The 26,725-nt window shown below is 34.6% G+C and overlaps 3 long non-coding RNA genes across 4 annotated transcripts; 2 read left to right on the top strand and 1 right to left on the bottom strand.

Annotated features, from left to right (window-relative positions):
* Positions 1–2,877: 2,877 nt before the first annotated feature.
* LOC126734725 (uncharacterized) lies at positions 2,878–4,943 on the bottom strand. The gene is made up of 2 exons (XR_007660155.1): positions 3,782–4,943; positions 2,878–2,974 (listed from the first exon to the last, which is right to left on the bottom strand). It is a non-coding gene; the product is annotated as an uncharacterized LOC126734725 (long non-coding RNA).
* Positions 3,463–25,614, top strand: LOC126734722 (uncharacterized). Of its 2 annotated transcripts, XR_007660152.1 has the most exons (3): positions 3,463–3,632; positions 21,913–22,081; positions 25,280–25,614. It is a non-coding gene; the product is annotated as an uncharacterized LOC126734722 (long non-coding RNA). The 2 variants fall into 2 exon arrangements; XR_007660151.1 differs by lacking the exon at positions 3,463–3,632 and having other exon boundaries at positions 21,787–22,081.
* Positions 14,617–15,478, top strand: LOC126734721 (uncharacterized). Its single transcript, XR_007660150.1, has 3 exons — positions 14,617–15,026; positions 15,086–15,262; positions 15,425–15,478. It is a non-coding gene; the product is annotated as an uncharacterized LOC126734721 (long non-coding RNA).
* Positions 25,615–26,725: the final 1,111 nt, after the last annotated feature.

Genomic DNA, 26,725 nt, shown 5'->3' with positions numbered 1-26,725 from the left:
CGCCATCTACGTTCACCTTTCACGAAGAGAGACAAAGATGGAAAATAATCGGATATTTTATTAGCGCACAGTTGCGCGTCTCTTTGGTTGTCTCTGCAAAAATTATTTGAGTAGAGCTGAGCTTTAAAAAGCGTATATTTTTTCGTAACATTTACTGGGTAGATTTCAGTGAAAAATCACTTAAAAAGTTTAAGATGGCGGTTACGCCCCCTGGCGACCATCTTGGAAATCTGAAAATATTTGCCACGATATTCTTTTGGCCATTTTAGTAATAATTTTTTTTACTGCAAGTCTCTACGACGAATAGTTTCCAAAATATAGCACTTTGCATTCTTATCTGGCCACCCTGTACTTTAATTTTAATCTTAAATATATAAATGTAATTAATCTTTTTGAAATAAGTACCTATTTTTTTAAATAACTTTTATACCTAGGTAGAGAGGTAATTTTGGAAAGTGAAAACACAATGGATTTAATTAGTTATATAAACGTACCATATATTAAAAGTTTTATTTTATAAATGCTGCAAAGACATGTATACAGGGTGTCCCAGCGAAAACGAAACAGAGGTATTTTTGGTATGAAAAAAAATTTTTTTTACAAAAATCTCGAACACGTCGATTTTATTTTCGAGGGGGACAACTTTTCCTTACCAAGGCACCCTCATACCAGTAACCCTCTTCGAGGGTGTGGGATCACCCCTAAAATTTTAAATAGAAAGAGGGGTCGTGTGATACCTTATTTTAAAGGTCTTTTAATTCTGAATATAACTGGCAAATTTGAAGTGGCTAAAATTTTTTATCCGGATATGACAGCTTGTCAAAATTGTAGAAACAGCGAAAATGAAAAAGGTATTTTGAACTCTGTTTTGGATAATATTTTTAAAAGAATAAGGAAGTTCTAATTTTAAAGGGGTCACTTATTAATTAAGAGGCCACCCTAATACCTGGAACCCTTTACGAGGGGTTGAAAGCACCCCTTAAATCTTAAATAGAAAAAGGGGTCGTGTCATTCCTTATTTTGAAGGCCTTTTTACTCTGAATTTAAATGGTGACTTCTGAGTGACTGATGGATATCTTGTGGATATAAAAATAACAAGAAATACAATCTTTACTGCCAGTAAAAGTGGAGAGATAAGAAATACCTACCCTTTTCCTTTTGTGTCTTTTAAATAAAACAAGTTTATTTAAATTACGTCAATTTATTAAATGTTCAAATTGTGCCCCGCCTACTTCCATGCAGGAATACAGGTTTTGCTCAAAACGATGCCTGACGTTTTGTAGAACTTCAGGTGTTATCATCTGACACTCATTTATAATTCTCTGGCGTAAGTCTTCTAGGGTGTCTGGTTGGGTTTGGCTAGCGTAAACTTTTGTTTTTAAATGCCCCCATAAAAAAAAAATCTAATGGGGTTAAATCGGGTGACCTAGCTGGCCATTCCATAAAAGGTCCTCTCCTTCCAATCCAACGATCAGGAAATATCTCATCAAGATATTGCCTTACACCAGCAGCATAAGTCTGTGGAGGCGCTCCGTCTTGTTGGAAAACGACTTGATCATCATCAGAATGATTTCCGTCTTCCATTATTTCTACTATTGTTGGATATACGGCATTTTCCAAGAGATCTCGGTACATTTCTCCATTCAAATTTCCGGGCAGAAAAAACGGACCAACAATGGAGCCGCCCAAGATTCCCGCCCAAACATTTAACTTCTCAGGGAACTGGGTATGAACTTCACGAAACTGGCCCGGATTTGCATTTGACCAGTAGCGGCAGCTATGACGATTTACGTTGCCATTAAGAAAAAAGTACATTCATCTGAAAAGCAAATGTTGTAAATAAGACGCGGATTAACAGTTATCATATCACTAAGCGATTCACAAAATTGCACTCGTCCATGTTTGGAAACCTCTACAGCGCCAGTCCAAATAAATAGTACCACCTCGCCCAAATCTAAGCCTTCCCAGTTTAAGTCTCAGCCTCACTCTTCAGACAGCCATAACCTACCACATCGCTCAGTTTCATCAACATCTGCTACAATATCCAGAGAGGTTCAATCTTTAAAAATTAGTTCTGATAGGGAGGCCATTGCTGCCTCTAAATCCCTTGTAACAGAATTATTAGAGGTTGATTTTGTCATCGATAATAATTCAGTGGCGAATAAAGCAGCAAATATGGATCCGTTGACTACACCAATAGTGCGACTATCAAGAGACTCAGATGCGACTGATGGTCGCTATTTATTGGCCAGACTGAGAGACTCTTTCATCTTAAAACCTCTTAGGCTATTCCTTGCCTATCTGCATGGTCAACCCTCCAGTGTGTGTTTTGAAGGACATACCAACACCAGCATCCGATTGGCACTTGCATCAGAGGGACTTCCTGGTGGCGTGGACGCTTTGCGGAGGCTCTACTTTCGGTACCATGATGCCTATGGTATTGACATAAAACTAATGATTTATTTCTTTTACTAGAAATACTTCATTTTCCAGAAATCGTTGCCATAACTGAACATTGGTTGCATGTTGGTGAGCCTGTGGTGGTCGATAATTACACTACAGTTGCCAGATTTGATAGAACAAATTTAACTCATGGAGGTACTGTGATATTATCTACTAGCAACGACTCATGTCAACGTCAATGGTAACCAGGTTCGATAATTTAGTTTCTGAAAAAATATTTGAATTTTCCATTGTCTACAATAATAATTTTGATCTTTACGTTGTTTGTATTTACAGAACACCTGATGCTGACGTAAATGTTTTTTTCCAAAAAATTACTAAGCTTGCTTAAGTTGTTACAGGTTTAATCTCCAGCAGATATATTAATTGATTTATTAATTTTTTTTTTTACCAAGATAAAGTAAATCTCAACCATAGTTTCATAAAATAATTTATTTAAAAATCATACATAAATATACATACTACACAGATATGATACACCGTTAAGATGGTCCCTCCTAACATACCCACTCTGAAAAGCAAGGAAAACCATTATTGGATGAGGAAAGTAAATAATAATATGGGATATTGTTTCATTGTTTTGTTGATTGAATAGAATTAGGAACTGCCATTGATTTTGCATTGATTTTACCTTGCAGGTCAATTTGGCCTATTTTAGATTTTAATGAATACTGAGCACTTATTAACTAATTGTTTATTTTGTTCAAATCATAAGGATCAATAGTGATAAGAATGTTAATGTCAATCTGGTCTGTCAGTTTTTTTTTTGTAAATTATTGTTGCTAAACCATGGCCTCAAGTTATAGATATTTAGCTCCATAGTTGCAAATTACTTAAACCAATGTTGGTACCAGATAGTACCCAGTAGTTAAACCCAGCATGTCAACACCTAGGTACTTGACAGATAAATGCATTCCTTAAAATTTGGAGGGAACTGACAATCCTATTTTTAATAGATTCATTCTCTATCTGGTTCTAGAGTATGACAGATAGTTTCGCTTAATGTGGATGTGAAGAGGTAGACCCTATCTTAGCCTAATTTTTTTGTAGTTACTAGTATGTGCTAGGATAGCTTAATTGCTGATTTTCTAAGTAGGCCTAAGAGTTTATAGGGCTCCTTGTTTTTGTTGTGTTAAATAAACCCCAGAAAAGGCCACATTCCATCTTCGGTAAGTTAGCACATGTTACATGCCTAAGTCATTTTCCTATTTTTTTCATCTAATTAATTTTTTATTTGCATGCTTTTCGGTTTCACTCAAAAGAACATCAATGCATCCAACTTTTCAGAGAGCAATTTTATAAAATTTAACTTACTTACCAACACAAAAATGCCATAAAATTGACAGCCATGTCGAACCTCATGTGTGGTCCCCATTTTTAGGCCTTCCTGTACCTTCTGCTTATCCTCTGCTTCTGCTTTTGCTGCATTTTTATTGTTACTGCTTCCACATCACTTGCTACTCTTGCTACTCCACGTGTTACCACATCAAGTCTCTTGGATCATCACCTCTGGAACCTGCATTCCTCCCAATCGGCTACACCTAATACCGATTGCCTTTCACTACCTGCTAGACATTCTGGAAGCATCCTAACTGGTCGATCTGCTGCTGCCTCTTTTGACCCAAACGTATAGCTGCCAACAAAGGAGCCCCATTCAGATCAGGTGGGCCCTGCTACCAGTCGGAGAGAATCAGAATTTCGGGTAGCCCCTTTTTTTTTTGGCTTGGTTTCTTCAGGTATTGATTTATCGGCTCGTTGAAATTTATAGATTATTTTTCTTTTTTGGAATTAATATGTAGAAATGATCACAGATTTTAAACTCAATTTAGCAAAATTGTTTATATAGCCACCATCACTGATTTGATTTGAAATTGGGAACTGAGTATATACGTATATGCGAGGTATTATCAGATGTACAATTGAATAAGTATTAAGTGCTAAATTTTACTTTATTTTCTTTCTCATAATTTTAAATTTCATAATTATAACTTAAGTATTAGAGCATTACTGTCTTTGTATTTTTTTTTTTTGAATTGAGGTTATAGGTTAAATTAGTTGTCAATTATGACATTGATTTATCTTTCAATACTAAAGCTGGGTTTAACGATATAAAGCTGCGTTTTCTTTGCGTGCCCTAATAAAGGCTAATAATCATAACCCTGGAACCCACATTTAGGCATTGTGCGAGAAACAGTGCAATAAATTTGGCGCCTAACGTGTCAGTTCATGCTTTACCAATTTTTTTTTTTTCTAATAACTTTTAATTATATTAAACATTAGCAGTTAATTTTGATTAGTTGTTTTAGAAGGTTGACTTTACCATTCTTATTTTTTTTGACGTTTTCATCAGTTCAGTGTTTCTTCTCATTTAAAAAAAAAAGAGAATTATCAAATTTTATTTAGGTTGGTGACCAATTACCAAAAACCAAGGAAATATCTTCAGGTGTTGCAGGGAAGGATAAATGATTCAAGTGTTATAGGATTACAGGGTGGTGTGAAGGTGAAAAAAGAAAGGGAAAGGAAAAAGAAAGAAAAGGGAAGAAAAGGAAAAACATTTTTTTTTTAAATTCTTGAATAGAGGTATTGTCGAGAAGAAGTAGTACTTTATAAAGTATCATAGAGATATATATTTTCTTTTTCATTTTCTTTTATTATAGTTTGATTTGCTTTAGATAAATTGTTGGAACTTTGATTATGTAATTTTTTTAATGCGAACATCTATTTGTTGAAGTAATTATGAGTGATTAACATAATCGAAAAGTTTTTAAATATTTTGTTTTTTTTTTTAATATTTTTTTTCTTTGATTTTTTTTAAAATCTGTTCATGCGCAGTACTGTAGTAAGTGTGTATAATAAGCTTATTTACTGGTATTACCTTTGATTGATTTTTAAGACTTCTTTTGGTTTTTTTTTTAAATTTATTTATTTATTTTTTTTGAAGTACCTGACTATTCTTACTTCTTATTAGTAGGTCTGAATGATAAATATAACTATAGTCTTAACTGCTCTTATACGTAGTGTATTTGCTGTTGGACTTTGATTCCTTTTTTTTTTTAATTTTTTTTTCTTCGGAAAGGGTGGGGGTATCCTTTGGATACTTAATCATATTTTCCTTTTAATTTTTTTTTTAGCTTATTTATTTAATTAACGTTATTAAATTATATATAATATATCTATAAATATATATATTTTTTTTGTCCCTCTATTTTGACATTTGAAATGGATGTTAATTATCTAGGTGGTGAGGAACTAAAATATGAGTTACACATTCGAGGTCTCCCATTAACCGGTTCTTTCGCTCAAAAACGGACCAGTCTTCGTGAGTCCTTACGGTTGGAACGGGAGAAACACATTGATCCTCCTAGTTCCACTGCCTTCGACACGGATAGTGAGCTTTGCCTTTGTCGCAGTAAATTAATATCTATTGAACGGGATATTAAGACTCTCGGGAAGGATTATTGTGATGGAGAATCCAAACGGATTAATACCCTCTTGTTGCATTTGTACCAGCGTATCAATCGAGTCCATGCTGTGTCAGAAGTAGAGTCGGTTTTAAAAAATGAGACTGTAAGTTCATGCACTAAGCTTTTTGGTGATCTTAATCTTGCTTCTCAAGGTATCATGCCTTCTTGCTCTTATGCCAACAAACCACCAGCCATTACCGTAACAGGAGCCACTCCATCTTACGAATCCCATGAATCCTTAAATACAGGAGACAACTTAGTAGTTTCAAATGACTTAATTGTTTTGAGTGATGAGGAATCTACACCTGTTGAAGAACTTGAAGCGGAACGTGTTAATTCCAATGTTGCTGCCGCATCGACTTCACAATGCGAGGTTGCAGAGCAGTCGAACCATTTGAATAATTTCCAGTCTGGTACTTCTATCTCCTTTGCACATTCAGCTATTAATAGGGAGTTGCCTCAGATTGAATCTCATAGCGATGCAGTACCCTATGGGATTACTTCCAATCCGTCTTTGACACAACAGTCTAGACTTCCACTCCAGGATTTATTGGAGCTTGCTCAAAGCAGTTGTCCTTATTTTAATCCTCAGCAGAGAACGTCAAGTACATCTGAGTCAAGACCTTCCTATGGTCATTTCATGCAGCGCGACGGATCCAGAGTCTTTCAGTCTTCCGGAAATGAACTTAATGCAAAGTCCTCAATATCTTCGAATCCTATATCACAACCTCCGGTAAGTGAAATTAACTGTTATCCAATGAGTTCAGCAAATGAGTCTCAATCAATGAGTCGTCAATCACAGGTTCGTTTTGGACCCCCCGTGGTTTATCCATCTCCTCCAGCAAACTCCACTGCTCATGGAGACAACTTGTCCCAGTCCATACCAATCAACGACTTAGTTCGTCATTTGGAAGAAGTCAATTTTTCTCCGACGGACACATCGAATCGAACTTACGGGCGTGAGCCGAGACAGCTATCGCATCCCTCATACCATACACATGATGTGTTTCGATGGAATATTAAATTTAATGGACAGGCTAGTGTTAACGACTTTCTAGAGAGAGTTGAGGAAATACGTTTATCTCGAGGTGTACTTAAGGAGCAGTTACTCCGGTCTGCACCAGAGTTGTTTACTGGCGATGCCCTTCTTTGGTATCGTACCAATAAATTTGCCAGTTGGGATGATTTAGTAACTAAATTGAAAGATTCCTTTCGGCCTTATGACTATGAATATGGTTTATGGGATGAAATACGTAGACGCACCCAAGGATCACAAGAACGCGTCCTTACGTTTATTGTCGCAATGGAGAGTCTATTTCAAAAACTTTTAGAAAGTCCCTCCGAATCAGTCAAACTTAACCTTATTCGTCGAAATTTACTTCCTTATATTCAAAGTAGGCTTGCTATCCATGAAATCCATGATCTTCACGAGTTGACTAGGTTAAGTCGAGCAATTGAAGAGACCGAAGCCAGAGTGCAGAGATTTATCCCACCCCCCACAAACATTAGACAGCTATTAGAACCTGAACTTGCCTACAGAAAACCCAGTCATCACGTAGCGTCAATTGAGTCTTATTCAGAGGCTAGTGGTGTTAAGCCGATTATTCCTAATAATCATTCGGCTTATTCAACTTCTATAGATGCAGTTTCTTCTGTTGTAACCTGCTGGAATTGCGGTGACAGCGGACATCGTTTTCGTAAATGTTCTAAGCCCAAAACGTTCTTTTATTTCCGATGCGGAAAGAGAGACGTTAGTGCAAAGACTTGTCCAACATGCTCAAAAAACGAGGCATCGGCAAGAGCATAGGCCGTCCCTCTTGCCTATCTTTTGAATCGCAATCGGCTATTAGTCTATTGAAACATGTTCGTACTTCTGCCGTCCTTGATTTCGTCTTGGCACATGCCAAAGGTGATGAGCGTCCTTATCTGCACATAGACATTTTTGGAAAATCACTATTAGGTTTACTTGATAGTGGAGCATCTCGAACTATTATTGGTTCTGCCGGATGGTCTGTTTTGTCTACTTATTGCACCCTTAAACAATCTGGGGCCACTGAGTGCACTGTAGCCAATGGACAACAATGTTCAATAAAAGGAATTGTGACCTTACCTATGAGGCTTCGCACTCGCGTAGTCCTTATGGATGTTTTGGTTGTTCCCTCCCTACCCCATTCCTTGATCTTAGGTATTGATTTTTGGACTCGTATGGGGATCATACCTGACCTTAACACTGGGGAATGGCATTTCAAAGATGTTGCTCCATACTACTGTCACGAAACTGCCGCAATTCAATCCGTTGATACTCTGACTCCAACACAAAAAGAAACTCTCGATCGACTTATCGAGGATGTCTTTTCCAACATGAGTTCAACATTGGGTTGTACTAATTTGGTCAAGCTAGAAATCAGGACAAATTCAGCACCTATCAAACAGCGCTATTATCCTCTTTCCCGTGCCCTTCAAAAGGATGTCAATACTGAATTGGAACAAATGATTGCCAATGGTATTGTGGAACCATCTATTTCACCCTGGTCATCTCCAATAGTAATGGTTAAGAAAAAAACTGGCGAATGGCGTTTTTGTGTCGATTATCGCGCTTTAAATCGTGTGACCATCAAAGACAGTTATTCCATACCTTTTGTTTCTGCCACTTTAGATAAATTAAGGGATGCCAAGTTCCTTAGTACGTTGGATATTAAGTCCGCGTATTGGCAAATACCTATTGCACCAGAATCTCGCCCTCTTACTGCATTTACAGTCCCTACTAGAGGACTTTTCCAATTTACCCGTATGCCCTTTGGGTTGACTAATGCCCCTGCAGTGTGGCAAAGACTGATCGATTCTGTTATTGGTGTTGACTTGGAGCCATACGTCTTCGTCTATCTTGACGACGTAATCATTTCCACCCCGTCGTTCGAGGAACATATTTGTGTTTTACGTGAGGTCATACAGAGGATCGTTAAGGCAGGTCTAACTCTTAACAGAGAGAAGTGTACCTTTTGTAAACCCGAGTTAAAATATTTGGGGTACATTGTTAATTCTTCCGGTCTACTAGTGGACCCCGATAAGATTGAGGCTATTCTGCGTATACCAACCCCCAAGACTGTTACTGATATTAGAAGAATTGTTGGACTCGCATCTTGGTATCGGAGGTTTGTCCCTAATTTTTCCACGATAGTATCTCCCTTGACCTCATTGACCATGAAGAACGTAAAGTTTGTATGGAGTCCTGAATGTGAAAATGCTTTTAATACTATTAAGGAGAAACTGGTGAGCGCACCGGTTTTATCATGTCCAGATTTTGATCTTCCTTTTATTATCCAATGTGACGCTTCCGATTTTGGACTTGGAGCTGTCCTTTATCAGGTTCAAGGTGACGAAGAGCACGCTATTTGTTTCCTAAGTAGGTCTCTTACCAAAAACGAGCGTCGGTATAGCACAACAGAAAAGCATTGAGCAGAAGCAGAACGCATTGCTCGATGGACTGTAAGGCTACAACAGTACGATTTTGACATAGTTCATCGTAAGGGTAAAGACAACATCGTCCCCGATGCATTATCTCGTTCGGTACCAGTGGTAGATGAGGTAGCACCTCTGAATGACATGTCAACGAACGATTCTTCTTTCCTGATCGCATACTACTGTTTGCATTTACTGTTTTAGCATACGGTATTCCCGCATGCTAAAACGCGTTAAAGAGCAACCATCTAAGTACCCACTATGGTGGATTTCTAATAATAAGCTCTATAAGCGCACTAAGTCAAAATACCCCGCTTTAGATAATCCTGACGATGCTTGGTTGCAGATTGTACCACGAAATCAACGATCTGACGTCATAAAGGCACATCACGATCCTCCCACCTGTGGTCATCTTGGAGTGTTTAAGACTCTTTCCCGTATTTCACAGAAATATTACTGGCCAAATATAAAGTGTGACGTAGCTAGGTATATTGCCCGATGTCACACTTGCTTAAGGACTAAACCTCTTCAAAAAGTCTCTTCTGGCCACCTTCTTAGTCCACAACCAACCCTGACTAGACCTTGGCAAATCCTCAGTGTAGACCTTGTGGGTCCCTTGCCTCATTCTCGTTCTAGATATTCCTTCGTATTGTCAGTATATGATTTGTTCAGTAAGTATCCTCTCTTCTTTCCTTTACGAGTGGCTACCGCCAGCAGTATATTAAAATGGCTCGAGGACCATGTACTTTTGGTTTACGGAATCCCTGATAGAATCATTGCCGACAATGGACCTCAGTTTCGTAGTGGGGCTTTCCAAAATAAAATGCAAGAGTATGGTATCCAAATACGTTATACTGCTAATTACCACCCACAGGCTAACCCTGTAGAGCGTGTCCACCGTGTTCTAAAAACCATAATCTCAAGCTATGTTGATGAGGATCATAGGACGTGGGATATAATTTTGGCTAAGGCAGGTTGTGCAATCCGATCAGCAAGATACGAAGTTACGGGTCTAACCCCAAACTTCGATTTCTGTGTCCCACCCCGACTTTAATTTCTCCATCTAACCCTAATGATTCCGATCCAACTTTGCGATCGAAAACATTGGAAAAGGTATTTGTCGATGTTCAGAAAAGACTGAAAAGGGCTTGCGAGCAACGTAGTAGACGTTATAACTTACGGCATCGCGATGAGCGTTTTCAACTTGGTCAGGAGGTATGGCAGAGAAATTATGTTATCTCTAATGCTGCCAAAAACTTTACTTCAAAGTTCGCGCCTAAATATCTTGGGCCCTACAAGATCAGCAAAATTCTCTCTCCATGGTTTCGGACGAAGTTTCGGACTTGACAGGCCGTTGTCGTGGAGTTTGGCATGCTAAAGACTTAAAGGCACATCCACCTGATAATAACGTTCAAGATCAAATCTAATGTTAGTTTCTAAGTTATAAGTCAGCGTAAATTAGATATTATTATAGATTCGTTTCTTTGTAGTTATTTTGAGGGTTCTTATAATGTTGTATTATATTAAGTATTTTCAAGTTAGGATTTCTTTTATTAGTTATTTAGTTAGATTAGTTTTTCTTTATTAGGGATTGAATTTCCATTGCAAGTTTCAGGTAAACTTCCTTTTCAGGAAGGAGGGATGTGTTACAGGTTTAAATATGCGGATAATGCGGATGTGAAAAGGTAGACCCTATCTCAGCCTAATTTTTTTGTAGTTACTAGTATGTGCTAGGATAGCTTAATTGCTGATTTTCTAAGAAGGCCTAAGAGTTTATAGGGCTCCTTGTTTTTGTTGTGTTAAATAAACCCCAGAAAAGGCCACACTCCATCTTCGGTAAGTTAGCACATGTTACATGCCTAAGTCATTTTCCTATTTTTTTCATCTAATTAATTTCTTATTTGCATGCTTTTCGGTTTAACTCAAAAGAACATCAATGCATCCAACTTTTCAGAGAGCAATTTTATAAAATTTAACTTACTTACCCACACAAAAATGCCATAAAATTGACAGCCATGTCGAACCTCATGTTTGGTCCCCATTTTTAGGCCTTCCTGTACCTTCTGCTTATCCTCTGCTTCTGCTTTTGCTGCATTTTTATTGTTACTGCTTCCACCTCACTTGCTACTCCACGTGTTACCACATCAAGTCGCTTGGATCATCACCTCCGGAACCTGCATTCCTCCCAATCAGCTACACCTAATACCGATTGCCTTTCACTACCTGCTAGACATTCTGGAAGTATCCTAACTGGTCGATCTGCTGCTGCCTCTTTTGACCCAAACGTATAGCTGCCAACAAAGGAGCCCCATTCAGATCAGGTGGGCCCTGCTACCAGTCGGAGAGACTCAGAATTTCGGGTAGCCCCTTTTTTTTTTTGGCTTGGTTTCTTCAGGTATTGATTTATCGGCTCGTTGCAATTTATAGATTATTTTTCTTTTTTGGAATTAATATGTAGAAATGATCACAGATTTTAAACTCAATTTAGCAAAATTGTTTATATAGCCACCATCACTGATTTGATTTGAAATTGGGAACTGAGTATATACGTATATGCGAGGTATTATCAGATGTACAATTGAATAAGTATTAAGTGCTAAATTTTACTTTATTTTCTTTCTCATAATTTTAAATTTCATAATTATAACTTAAGTATTAGAGCACTACTGTCTTTGTATTTTTTTTTTGAATTGAGGTTATAGGTTAAATTAGTTGTCAATTATGACATTGATTTATCTTTCAATACTAAAGCTGGGTTTAACGATATAAAGCTGCGTTTTCTTTGTGTGCCCTAATAAAGGCTAATAATCATAACCCTGGAACCCACATTTAGGCATTGTGCGAGAAACAGTGCAATAAAGTCTCTGCCGTTAAAAAGCAAACTTATTTTATGTGGCGACCTAAACATTGATTTTTCCAGTATGTGTGCTGCTCAAGAATCTCTCCAGTCCATTTTCGACTCTTTTGGCTTAATCATGCATATTAAATCACCTACCAGCATAACTAAAACAGCTCTAGTTTAATAGATTATGTCGTATCTTCCTTTGAGCCAGATTTCGTCGATTGTACTGTCTTAAGCTCATGTTTCTCAGACCATGAAGCAGTGTTAACAAAGTTTTCCATAACTAAATCTAAAAGTAAAAATGTTCCACGCAAATTAGGCCGTATTTTCTTGGATAAATATTTTTTACATTTTAGGCACCTTTGTCAATCAACTGACTGGAATATTTTCTCTGACGACGTTGATTCAGAATTCTCTAGATTTGTAAAAACGCTATCTAGTCTTTCTCACAAATCCTTTCCTTTGAGACCTCTTAAAAAGAAGCAACATAACCCCTGGTCTACCCAAGGCTTGCGTACATCTGCTAAGAACATGCGCTTATTATCTCATCTTAAGAAATTTTCAGACAGCGCTTTTTTTCATGAATACGTAAGACTTTACAAAAAGATTTATCAGAGAACTTTAAAAGCAGCCAAGGATATTTACTATAATAGGAGACTGGCTAAATCTAAAAATGTGGCTAAGGAAACATGGTCGATCGTAAATGCTTTGAGAAATAAGCCTTCTTTGTCGAATACTATCTCCACTTCATCTGAGAACCTTAATGATTATTTTGTAAATGTGGCAAATAATTTAATGAGTACCATAACTCCTTCCCATGATCCACTTTCATATCTTGCCATTGCTAATGAGAATTTCCACAATTTTTTCTTTACGCCCGTAGTGTTACCAGAGCTTTGCAGTTCAATTAGGGAAATCAAAAACAAAGGCTCCTCTGGAATTGATGAACTTACTCTCAAAATGTTTTCAAATCTGCCCGAATGTACATTATGTCATCTTATTACTCTAATTAATCAGTCTTTTCAAAAAGGTGTTTTTCCTAACTGCCTTAAGATGGCGATAATAATTCCACTACATAAAGGAGAAGACAAAGATCAGTCTTCCAACTATTGCCCTATCGCTCTTCTTCCCACACTTTAAAAAATTATTGAAAGATTAGTTAAAAAAAGACTTCTATCATTTTTGCTAAAATATAAAATACTTACTTCCCTATTTTTAAATAACAAATGCACAAATGATGCTATGTTTTCTCTTTTTAATAATGTATACTCTAAAACAACCAACACACTACAGCAATAATTTTCCGTGATTTTTCTAAAGCCTTTGATTGTGTTAATCATTACATCTTATTAAAAAAGTTGCAATATTACGGGTTCAGAGGAGCGCCTTTTGAATGGTTTAAGTCGTATCTCAAAAACAGAAGTCAAGCTGTGAGAATTGATTCGACTATGTCTTCTTGCAAGCCAATACAAAGTGGAGTGCCTCAAGGTTCCGTACTTGGCCCTATTTTGTTTCTTATCTTCATCAATGACATTACTAATCTAAATATTAGGATAATAAGGATAATAAATCTCTTTATTTTAGGAAAATATACAACATAATACTTGCCTAAGACTAGACACACAATTACTTTTAAAAAGTTGTGCGTGTGTCTATATACTCATCAATTAATAAATATACATATAAGCAGAAAATGCTTTTTATTTGTCGTTAGTCGGAACAATAGAAAATGAGAAAAGAACAAGCAATTCTACGTACATACCTATTGTGATAAAATATTATAAATAATCTATATTACTGTCAGAAGTATATCTTTTTGAAGGTTTAGTAGCCATGAATTAACTTTCCGTTTAATTTTAGAGAATGGTTTATTTCTTAGTTCCTGAGGCAATTGATTGTATATTTTGGGAGCTAAGAAGACTATACTTTTCTGAACTGCGGTATAATGCACTGGAGTTGATAAGATTATTGATTTACTTTGTGCAAATCTAGTTGCAATTGAGTGGGTTGATGTATTAATGTTAATTTTCTGGTTACTAAGGAGTCTAATTATTGATTTTAAATATAATTTAGTAATGGTAAGTAATTTAGATTCCTGGAATAGTAACTCGGTATGATGCATTATATTTTTTAAAAGAGATATCTTTATAATTTTTTTTTGGGTAATTTCAAGAGGATTCAAGAAAGTTTTACTGGCGGCTCCCCAGATACAAATTCCATAGTTAATAATTGATTCTACTAAACCTTTGTAAATATTTAGTATTGTTTTACGTGACAAACATTGTCTTAATATATTTATAGAATTTATACATAAGTTTTCTAAGTTTACCACAGATATATTGCACATGTATCTCCCATTTTAGATGCCTATCAAAGTAGACACCCAAATATTTCATTTCGTCCACTGCACTAATCCGCACACAATTACAAGTTTTCATATTCCTACAATCATTGTCGTGAATTTTAATAGTCTCAAGGTCATAAGGTAATCCTGCTTTTGTCATGGAGTGACACATGAAATGAGTCTTGTCAATATTAAGAGATAATAAACTAAAATCCAGCCATTTTTTAACCTCAACAAGAGCTTGTTCGGCCTTTTGAAACACTTCATCCCACGTGCCACCCCCAACCATGAGAGCTGTATCATCAGCGTAACAGACAACTTGCACACTTGTTATTACCGAAAATATACTATCCATATAGAGAGTGAACAATATTGGACCAAGGACTGTGCCCTGTGGCACACCACACCTCACTGGAATTTTACTACTGTGAATCTCGCCTATCTTAACTTGCTGGTAACGATTTTCAAGAAATGATTTTAATAAATTTAATGGTATTCCTCTTATACCTTTAGCTTCTAAGCGTTCCATCAAGATGTGGTGCGGCACAGTATCAAAGGCCTTAGCCAGGTCCAGGAAGATTGTCATACATTTTGTATTGGTGTTAAAAGCATTTATTATGTCGTCAGCTACCCTGACTAAAGCATCCTCAGTTCCCATTCCCGTCTTAAAACCATATTGATTTGCATTAAGTAGGTTATTTTTATCAATATAATTACATAATCTCAATTTAATACATTTTTCTACAACTTTACTTATGCTGTTGGTGAGAGCTATGGGTCTGTAATTTTTTAACTCATCCCTTGGTCCTGATTTATGAAGTGGTATAACGATTGTATTTTTTAAAATTTCAGGGTAAACTCCAGACCCAAAGATAGTATTTACCAGATGTAAAAGAGGCACTATCAACTATCTGTTATAATTCTTAATAAAATTATTAGATATGCCATTATCAACATTTGAATCACTATTTCCCAAAGATCCAATTATAGTAATAAGTTCACCTTCGACAATAGGTTTAGGAAAAAAACTACTTTTACAGTTTTTTTGAAGATTAATAACATAGTTTTGAGGTTTTTTATTTTAGCGGCTAGTGTTTGCCCCACCGTACTAAAGTATTTATTAAATTCCTCTGATATTTTTTGATCTGTTGTTACCAAATCTGACTCCCCCATTACACTAGTTACTTTCGGCTTAGCTGAGTTTTGATTAGTGACATATTTTATGTTATTCCACAACTCTTTTGGGTTTTGTTTACATGTTTCAAAAATTGGCCTAAAATATACAGCTTTAGCTTTACTCAGTATTTTTGTCAACATTTTTCTGTAATTTACAAACATTTCCTTGGCATTTAAATTATTTGGGTTTAAACCTGATATCTTTTTTAACCTATCTCTTTCTCTTATACACCTTAATAAATTACCCGTCAACCAAGATTTCTTCTTTCTATATTTACATTTAATATAAGATTCTTTTGTAGATAAACTAATGTATGATTTTAATTTTTCAATAAATAAGTGGGCACATTTACTTGGTTCTTTTTCTTCAAGAATACTTCCCCAGTTTTCTGATCGAAGAAATACATTTAATTTATGATCATCAAGTTTTTTTATATATTTATTTACACTAGAGTGTAGTGAGTTTTTTTCTTTTAAAATGATATTTAGCAAAATAGGGAAGTGGTCTGAATGTCCACCTCTGAGAATACTCCCATTAGTTTTTTTTGATGTTTTTATAAAATAATGATCTAAACATAAATTATGTGGCCCATCTACTCTAGTAAAGTCATTTATTTTGCTTCTAAAGCCTAGAGATGAAAACAAATTTAAATAAAGGCACTTATGCAATATGTTTTCGTTTTTTCCCTTTATATCAATATTTGTGTCACCACAAAAGATTTCTGTCTCCAGTTTTGGAGTTAAATTATTGTAAAATATTTCAAGACTTTGAATTAAATCATATTGTCTTTGAATTAAATCATATTGAATTATAGTGACATCGATATATTCCGGTAATGCCTAATTCACACGAATTTTTATTCAAAATTGCCCGAAGAAATTTACAGTTATTAATCTCTACAGTTTCAACAGCTTTTAACAATGCCGATTAAATATAAAAAGCAAAGCCATCATTTTTATTAGTTGTACTTTCATTATAACAGAAAATATAACCCGGTATATTTAGGTTATTTTTTTTATCTTTTAAGCCAAAGGTTTCGGAAAGTGCAATTACATCAAAATTTTTGTCTAGATATGCTAAATATGCCAACAAATTATTAAAATTTTTACTTAAGCTCCTACCATTAAAGTGGATAACATTTAAATCTCTATTCTCATAATTAAAGAAATATGTCTCATCTATACTATCAATAACGTTAGTTATATATTCTTGAGCATCATCGCAGATTGTGTTAAGCGCCATTTATGAAAAAGAAATATAGACTACTGTACTTATTTTTGTCTACTCCTAATTTAAAACTATCTTATTTATTCACTTACATTTTTCACAATATCTTGCAAATGATACCTATTATGTATCTTTATTGCGTCTTCCCCCTGCTTGCGCCGTGCAAACACTTGACCATTTCTGCTCCAGACAAAATCAAACCCTATCCCTTTTAGTTTAGATGCCTCACGTAGAAGATTCAGAGTCATAAATGTTAGCTCCTCATTAATATAAATGTTTCGTATATTTGGAATGCCGCACGCTTCTCCAGTAATTTTTCCTTGTCGATCTTTTTTTGAGCAAATCAGTTTTATTCTTTTCACTAGCGAATATGGCAACCACTATTGGTTTATCTGATTTGGTGTTTTGTATTTCGATTTCAGTGATATCTGCATTTTTAATACCTTCGTCGATATGTCTTAATACGGTCAATGTTTTGGCCTCGATTTGTTCTTGCTTTTCATGTTTATCATGGCAGATACCAGAAATTACCACGTTACTTTTTATTTTTTGATACTCCATGGTATTTATTACAGCAGTGACATGGCCCATTTCTTTTTTAGGCACGTATTTTCCGCTTTCAATTCTTTAATAATTCCTTCGAAGACTCGGTTACGCACCCTCTCTGTTTCAAAAAGCTCGTTAATGTAGTCTAGCGAGCCTTTCATTTCTCGGATTTCCTGCTTCAGTTCTTTTACCATGGATATGAGTTCTGCAAGTTCTTTCCTATCCGCCTCTCCTTTTTTTTCTTGTTGATGGTCGTCTTTGTTCTTTTTATTTGTTATATTTTTTCCTGAGGTAGAAGCTGAATTTTGCACCTCCTTTTCCTTGCTGTCATTACACTGTTGACAGACCCAGTCCTTCTTCTGTGCAAGGTGTACTTTGGCTTGCACTTCGCTAACATTTGCACATTGGAGGTGAAGATAAACTTTACACAATCCACATTGTATTTTGTACACACTTTTTGAAATGCTCTTATTACATAAACTACAAGTGATAACCGGTGCCATACCTTCTATGGTTCTACTTTTTTTTTCCCCTTTTTCACAAATCCAACCCCACACTAGGTCTATATGTCATCCAATCACTATTTCAACCAAACCAACAAAACAAAAATTAGTAACTCAAACATGAATTTGGAACGCAGCAAAGACATCGGAATGTAAATAACGTGTTATCGCCACAATATTATAAACACCAATCCCCGTTTATTTTCACAATTTTTTTACTTATTTCTAAAAATTAAATTCTTCAGGTGATTTGGTGCTCCTAAGGAATATAAAGAGACTATTTTGGATAAAAAATTTGCACTGAAAATAGCGAAATTACGTAAATTCTCGCGCAGCTACTGCCGATTTGTATTGTTCCGACTACGTTCGACGATATAAACGGTAAAGTCTGTCTATTTGCTGATGATACTAGTTTTACCTGGAGTAATCCGGATATTTCTACACTTCATACAACCGTACCAAGTGATTTAACTACTATCAAATCATGATGCGACTCTAATCTCCTTTGTCTCAACATTTCCAAAACTAAAATGTTTTCCTATAAAAATACCTTGCAATCTTTTGTACTTGGTAAAGCAACAATTGACGAAGTTGATTCTGTAAAGTTTTTAGGGCTAACTGTTGACAACTCGTTAAAATGGGACACACATATTGACTTTTTATCAAGAAAATTAAGTTCCGCTTGTTTTGCGTTAAGATCAATTTCTAAGGAGCTTAGCCTGTCTACTTCTAGAACAGTTTATTTTGCCCTTTTTGAATCGCACCTTCGATACGCCCTTCCATTCTGGGGTACATGTAGTGCAACTCAATTTGACCGTATTTTTAGACTACAAAAGAGCGATCTACGTTATACACTGAGACTTAAATACAGAAGTCATTGCCAGCGTTTCTTCAAAAAATTTTAAATATCAACTCTTCCATCTTTATTCATATTTGAGTCCGTTTGTCTAATACGCAACGGTTCAGTCCACGGTTCAGCATCTGATAGGCCTTCCCATAGTTATCCACTTAGAAACACGGAACATGATCCGTGATACCCCACATTCAGAGTTGGTCAAAAGTTCCATATTATATAATGCAAAAAAAATGCACAATCATCTGCCATTCGAAATTAAATCCATCACATCTTTTTTTGCATTTCGTAAAGCATTAAAAGCATTCTTACTGGAGAGAGCTTTTTACACAGTTAACGATTTTTTTTTTGTAATCATTGATTTGAAATTTCGCACTAGCTGATTATGTATTTTTACTATCTGTACATGTTTAGGTATACTGCGTTGTGCAGCTATTTTAGGATTTTTCATAATTTTTTACTTTTTTAAGCATTTTTTACATTTTTTTTAACATAGAGAGATTTTTTAATGATTTTTTTTTGACATTATATACATTAAATTGTATATTTTATAATAATATTTTTGACTACTTACAATTTTTAAATTGTATTAATCTGTATATATTGTAGATATTCTATTCTATTCTATTTATTTATTTTTTTTTAAATTTTGTTTTGTTTTTCTTTTCTTTAATTGTGTTTTGTTTGTATTTTTGTGTCTTTTTTGTTTTACAGCTTTGTCTACAAATTGTAACAATTTCTTGACAATAAAGCATTGATTGATTGATTGCCAATCCAGACGTGTCCAGGCACACCGAATTATAGTTATTCATTTATTTTTAATTGTAAAAAAAAACGCGATATTGTGAGATTTGAAAATCACTGTCGTAATAAATATTATTGTTTTCCGACAAAAATTCCTGTCGTGTTAATTTTTAAGCTATATGCATTTTTTTTTTAAGTAAATATTATAGTTTCTCTCAAACTTGATACTGAATATTTATCACGACAGTGATCCCAAGCTGATGCGGAATAGATCTTAAAAATCACTGATGTGATAAATAATTTAGTATGCATGAACAATAGACGATTTCGTCGATAATATCCAATCTAATCACATCAATTGTTTATTTAAATTTAATTAAATTTTATATATATAATTATTTAGTGTAAAACTTGTTATTAGATTATGTATTATCAACGAAATCATTGGATGACGAAAGACGAAAAACAGTGATTTTGCAGAAAAATTTCTTACTGGTAAATTGTGTGGGGTGGGTGGGGGGCTAAGGGTAGTGCAACTGAGTAACGGTGTTTTTTGCAGTAAATAATTGTCTTTAACGAGACAATTAAATGTATTAAATAATTTGCTTTTTTAGGTTACAGAAAATTAACAATAACTTGTTTATTTTTTATTCACACTACCCTTGCCCCCCCCACCCACCCACATCTTTAACCAGTGAGAAATTCTTGTGAAAAATCACTGTTTTACGAAATAGTGTGCATGAACAATAAATGAGTTCGTCGAATCCAATTTTAGTAACACTGTTTGTTTATTTAAATTTGATACTGATTTTTGATGATTTTATATATATTATTTATAAATTTTTAGTGCAGAAACAGTGTTCCTAGATTGGATATTATAGACGAAATTATCTTTTGTTCATGCGTACTATGAACGAAAAACAGTGATTTTGCAAAACAATGTTTCACTGGAAAATTGTCCGGGGTGGGTGGGGAGGGGGCAAGGGTAATGTTATAAAAAAAAACAGTTATTTTCTGCAAAAACACCATTTTTCAGTAGTACTACCCTTAGCCCCCCACCCACCCCACACATGTATCCAGTAAGAAATTCTTCTGCAAAATCGATGTTTTTCGTCCATAGTATCCGATCTAATAACACTATTTATTAATTAAAATTTGATATATATATATATATATATATATATCAAATTTTAATTAATAAATAGTGTTATTAGATCGGATATATATATATATATTATTTATACATTTTTAGTGCTAAAACAGTGTTCTTAAATTGGATATTATGGACAAACTTATCTTTTGTTCATGCGTACTATGGACGACAAACAGTGATTTTGCAGAAGAATTTTTTACTGGTAAATTGTGTGGGGTGGGTGGGGGGCTAAGGGTAGTGTTACTGAAAAACGGTGTTTCTTACAGAAAATAACTGTTTTTTTATAACATTACCCTTGCCTCCCCACCCACCCCGCACAATTTTCCAGTGAAACATTCTTCTGCAAAAACACTGTTTTTGGTCAACAATTCTTAATTTATTAACACTTTTTTGTATTAAATATTTCTGTATAATATTATTATCGAATTGAAAAACTATATATTGGATCATGGTCTTTGTTCTATTTTAAAAAACAATGATTTTGCAGAAGAATTTCTCACTGGTAAGGTGTGTGGGGTGGGTGGGGGTAAGAGTAATTTTATTAAAAAACAGTTATTTTCTGCAAGAAACACCGTTTTTCAGTAACATTACCCTTAGCCCCCCACCCACCCCACACACGTTACCAGTGAGAAATTCTTCTGCAAAATCACAGTTTTTCGTCCATAATACTTAATTAATTAACACTGTTTTTGTATTAATTATTTATATACAAAATAATTAACAAATTCAAATAGTATATATTGGGTCAGGGCCTTTGTTCTTCTGAGGCTATTTTCTTTATTTAAATTTTAACTACTAAATAAATATCATAATATAATAAGAGAAAAAGAGGGCACCTTTTTAACAGCTCCTTAGCTTAATTTAACAAACCCTGATTCAACTTTAAATAAGCAAATGTAAAAAGTAGTAATTCTAATCTTTTCTTCGTTTCACAATAACTTAACCTCAAACCCTCTTTAGATGATTCTCAATTAATAAAAACTAAACTCGAAACTGAACTGGGTCGAATTTTGGACGATCTAAATGAGATTTTGAACGGCAAATTTAAGGTACATACGGTAATTTTCATAAAATATAAATAGTATACATGTTATATCCAACGTCTAATTTCATACATTTTATTTTGGTCGTTTTTAGATGGTAAATCAGGTGAGACATATGGGTAAGGAACTGTAGCACATTTCCGGGGAAATCGAGAAGGGATTCACCGATTTGGAGCGGAAGTGTTGTCAGAATAAAGCGGAAGTGGTGAACAAGGATGACGCGAAACCGGGAACAAGCGGGTCTAGTGGGTTTCATGAAAATGGTGAGTATTTACTTCCGATTTTACTGTTTTATTGTAAAAATTTGCCCTTTTTACGACTGTACCTTGGTTTTTTGTATTTTTTTTGTTTAATCCTAAAGTGCGCTTTTATCAACAATTAAACAAATATAAGAAATCTATTCTCCATTGATTTTTATTCTGTTGTTTTAGCCTTTGTAAGTGTGAATCCGCGGTCCTTAATGCACTGTAAATAACGTAAAAATCAAGCGGTCAAAGGGTTTTATGAGACTTTTTTAAAGGTTTTTGAGCGATTTTGATGATTTTTTCTAAAAAAAAATTTTTTCGCACAAAATTTTTCTTAAAAACTTCTTTATTTTTGGATTTAGGGCAAAATGTTATTCTATATGGTTTATTCTATTTTCGATTGTGAATCTAATGCTAAAAGAAAATTTTATATTTTCCCACTAGTTTTTGAGAAAATGAGGAAAAACTGTCTAGAGGTTTTTATCAATTTTCTGGAAAACTGTTGGATATAAAAATTATTTTTGTATTGCATCTAATGCGTATTAAAATTCCCAACAACTTTTGTTTTAACAGTTTCTTTCTACGACCAACAGTTTTCCAGAAAAAAAATAAAAACCGAAATCATGAACATTTTTCCAGGGGCCCTTTGGATTTTTTGACGAAGACTTTTGGGGTATAACTTTTTTCAGGTATATTTTTCAAAAAAGTTTTATAAGACTTTTTTGACGCATTTCGAGTGAGTTATCGATTTGCCCAAAAAAAATTAAAATTTTTCGAAAAAATTTTTGTTTCAATTTTGCACTTAAAATTTTTCATTTTCTCTAAAATCCTCCATAACTTCTTTATTTTTCGATTTAGGGCAAAATGTTATTTTATATGTTTTGTTCTATTTTGGATTGTGAATTTAATGCTGAAAGAAAAATTTCCATTTTCCTACTAGTTTTCGAGAAAATGAGGAAAAACCTGTTGAGAGATTCCAAATTTTCCAGGCGTATTTTTATACAGGTAAATTCGTTCCAAACGTATTTTTAGCCATGTAGTTATATGTTGTTACACGTAAAATTAAAAAATTGGTGCAAGTGAGTTTGACCTCGCGGATAATTTTCAAGTTCACTAGAAAGTCGACACAAGGTGAGAGGTTCGAAGAAAAATTAGTGCAAGTGAGTTTGACCTCGCGGTTAATTCTCAAGGTCGACACAAGGTGAGAGGTTCGAAGACAAATTGGTGCATGTAAGTTTGACCTCGCGGTTAATTCTCAAGGTCACTAAAAGGTCGACACAAGGTGACAGGGTCGAAGAAAAATTGGTGCAAGTGAGTTTGACCTCGCGAATAATTTTCAAGGTCACTAGAAGGTCGAGACAAGGTGACGAATCGAAGAAAAATTGGTGCAAGTGCAAGACACAATGTGTCGACCTTGTAGTGACCTTGAAAATTTATCCGCGAGATCATATTCACTTGCACTTATTTTCTGCGATCTACTTACCTTGTCACGACCTTCTAGTGACCTTGAAAATTATCCGCGTGGTCAAACTCACTTGCACCAATTTTTCTAAGAGCTACTAACCTTGTGTCGACCTTCTAGTGACCTTGAAAATTAACCGCGAGGTCATATTCACTTGCACTTATAATCTACAAACTACTCACCTTGTGTAGACCTTATAGTGACCTTGAAAATTATCCGCGAGGTCATATTCACTTGCACTTATTTTCTAACAACTATTCACCTTGTGTCGACCTTCTAGTGACCTTGAAAATTAACCGCGAGTTCATATTCACTTGCACTTATTTTCTACGAACCACTTAACTTGTGTAGACCTTCTAATGACCTTGAAAATTATCCGCAAGGTCAAACTCCCTTGAATCAATTTTTCTAACAACTATTCACCTTGTGTCGACCTTCTAATAACCTTGAAAATTTTTCGCGAGGTCATATTCACTTGCACTTATTTTCTACGAACTACTTACCTTGTGTCGACCTTCTAGTGACCTTGAAAATTAACCGCGAGTTCATATTCACTTGTACTTATTTTCTACGAACCACTTAACTTGTGTAGACCTTCTAGTGACCTTGAAAATTATCCGCAAGGTCAAACTCCCTTGAATCAATTTTTCTAACAACTATTCACCTTGTGTCGACCTTCTAATAACCTTGAAAATTTTTCGCGAGGTCATATTCACTTGCACTTATTTTCTACGAACTACTTACCTTGTGTCGACCTTCTAGTGACCTTGAAAATTAACCGCGAGTTCATATTCACTTGTACTTATTTTCTACGAACCACTTAACTTGTGTAGACCTTCTAGTGACCTTGAAAATTATCCGCAAGGTCAAACTTCCTTGAATCAATTTTTCTAACAACTATTCACCTTGTGTCGACCTTCTAATGACCTTGAAAATTAACCGCGAGGTCATATTCACTTGCACTTATTTTCTACGAACTACTTACCTTATCTCGACTTTCTAGTGACCTTATCCGCGAGGTCAAACTCACTTGCACCAATTTTTTTAACAACTACTCACCTTGTGTCGACCTTGTAGTGACCTTAAAAATTAACCGCGAGATCATATTCATTTGCACTTATTTTCTATGAACTACTTACCTTGTCTCGACCTTCTAGTGACCTTGAAAATTATCCGCGAGGTCAAACTCACTTGCACCAATTTTTCTAACAAATACTCACCTTGTGTCGACCTTGTAGTGACCTTAAAAATTAACCGCGAGATCATATTCACTTGCACTTATTTTCTGCGATCTACTTACCTTGTCACGACCTTCTAGTGACCTTGAAAATTATCCGCGAGGTCAAACTCACTTGCACCAATTTTTCTAAGAGCTACTTACCTTGTGTCGACCTTCTAGTGACCTTGAAAATTATTCGCGATATCAAACTCACTTGCACCAATTTTTCTAACATCTACTTACCTTGATTCGACCTTCAAGTGACCTTGAAAATACCTTTCAAGGTCAAATTTTCTTAGTACATTAAACTGTCTTCTTTTGTCCCAACTTAGGCTTCTATTTGGTGGTACTTCTAGAGTACCATCATTATTTGACTTCTTCTTCTTCTTCTTCTTCTTCTTCTTCTTCTTCTTCTTCTTCTTCTGCTTCTTCTTCTTCTTCTTCTTCTTCTTCTTCTTCTTCTTCTTCTTCTTCTTCTTCTTCTTCTTCTTCTTCTTCTTCTTCTTCTTCTTCTTTAATATTGTAAAATTTGCAGATGACCACTCGACCACCGAGGACGAGAGAAAGAAGAAGAAGAATCAGAAACGTAACGAACAAAGACAACACAAAACCGAGATAGAGAAACGCAAGGGTTACGCCGAAGACGCCTCAAAGGAGAACTACAGCATGTGGGGACCACCAACCGATCAAACCGGAGACGGTCGTACCAGTTTGAATGAAAAATTCGGTTATTAATTAAAGAAACAACAAAATCAAGTTTATTAATATTTTATTATTATTATTATTTAATGTCCACTTAACTATAAAGATTCAAAGCGTTCTATTCCTAACAGTCTATTGGATACAATAAATGGTACTTACTAAATATCACATAGGAAAATTTTAATTATCCCGTTTCCTCCTCCTCCTGCTTACAAAACTATATGGGGTAAGTATACTTAATAATAATATCTTTGTCTAACTCATTATAGTACCTAGGGAACTTGTACTAATAAAAAAGTAATAATTTAATACAAAAAAAGTTATGCAAAATTTTCGATCTAATAAAGTACATGTTAATGGTAAAAAACAGAAATTTGGATTTTTCTCAAAAACTATAATTTTTTCAGTTTTTGGTAATTATGTACAAGGTGCCCCTTTGCAAGGAGTACTTGACAGTTTTTAAATGAAAGCCCTATCTTTAATAAGAAAAAAGTTATGCAAAATTTACGATCTAATAAAGTACATGTTAATGGTAAAAAACCGAAATTTCGATTTTTTTTAAAAACTACAATTTTTTTAGTTTTTGATTATTACGTACAAGGTGCCCCTTTGCAAGGAGTACTTGAAAGTTTTTAAATGAAAGCTCTATCTTTAATTACAAATAAGTTATGCAAAATTTACTATCTAATAAAGTACTTGTTAATGGTAAAAAACAGAAATTTCTATTTTTCTCAAAAACTATATTTTTTTCAGTTTTTAGTAATTACGTACAAGGTGTCCCTTTGCAAGGAGTACTTGACAGTTTTTAAATGAAAGCCCTATCTTTAATAAGAAAAAAATTATGCAAAATTTACGATCTAATAAAGTACATGTTAATTGTAAAAAACCGAAATTTCGATTTTTCTCAAAAAATATATTTTTTTCAGTTCATAATAATTACGTACAAGGTGTCCGTTTATAAGGAGTACTTGACAGTTTTTAAATGAAAGCTCTATCTTTAATAACAAAAAAGTTATGCAAAATTTTCGATATAATTAAGTACATGTTAATGGTAAAAAACCAAAATTTTGATTTTTCTCAAAAACTATAATTTTTCCAGTTTTTAGTAATTACGTACAAGGTGTCCCTTTGCAAGGAGTACTTGACAGCTTTTAAATGAAAGCTCTATCTTTAATAACAAAAAAGTACTGCAAAATTTACCATCTTATAAAGTACATGTTAATGGTAAAAAACCGAAATTTCGATTTTTCTCAAAAACTATATTTTTTCAGTTCTTAAT

Source organism: Anthonomus grandis, chromosome 3 (genome assembly GCF_022605725.1).
Source record: "Anthonomus grandis grandis chromosome 3, icAntGran1.3, whole genome shotgun sequence".
In the NCBI taxonomy this organism is placed as follows: Eukaryota; Metazoa; Arthropoda; class Insecta; order Coleoptera; family Curculionidae; genus Anthonomus; species Anthonomus grandis.
The sequence above is the reverse complement of the archived record's forward strand: the minus strand, read 5'-3'. Positions and strand labels throughout refer to the sequence as shown.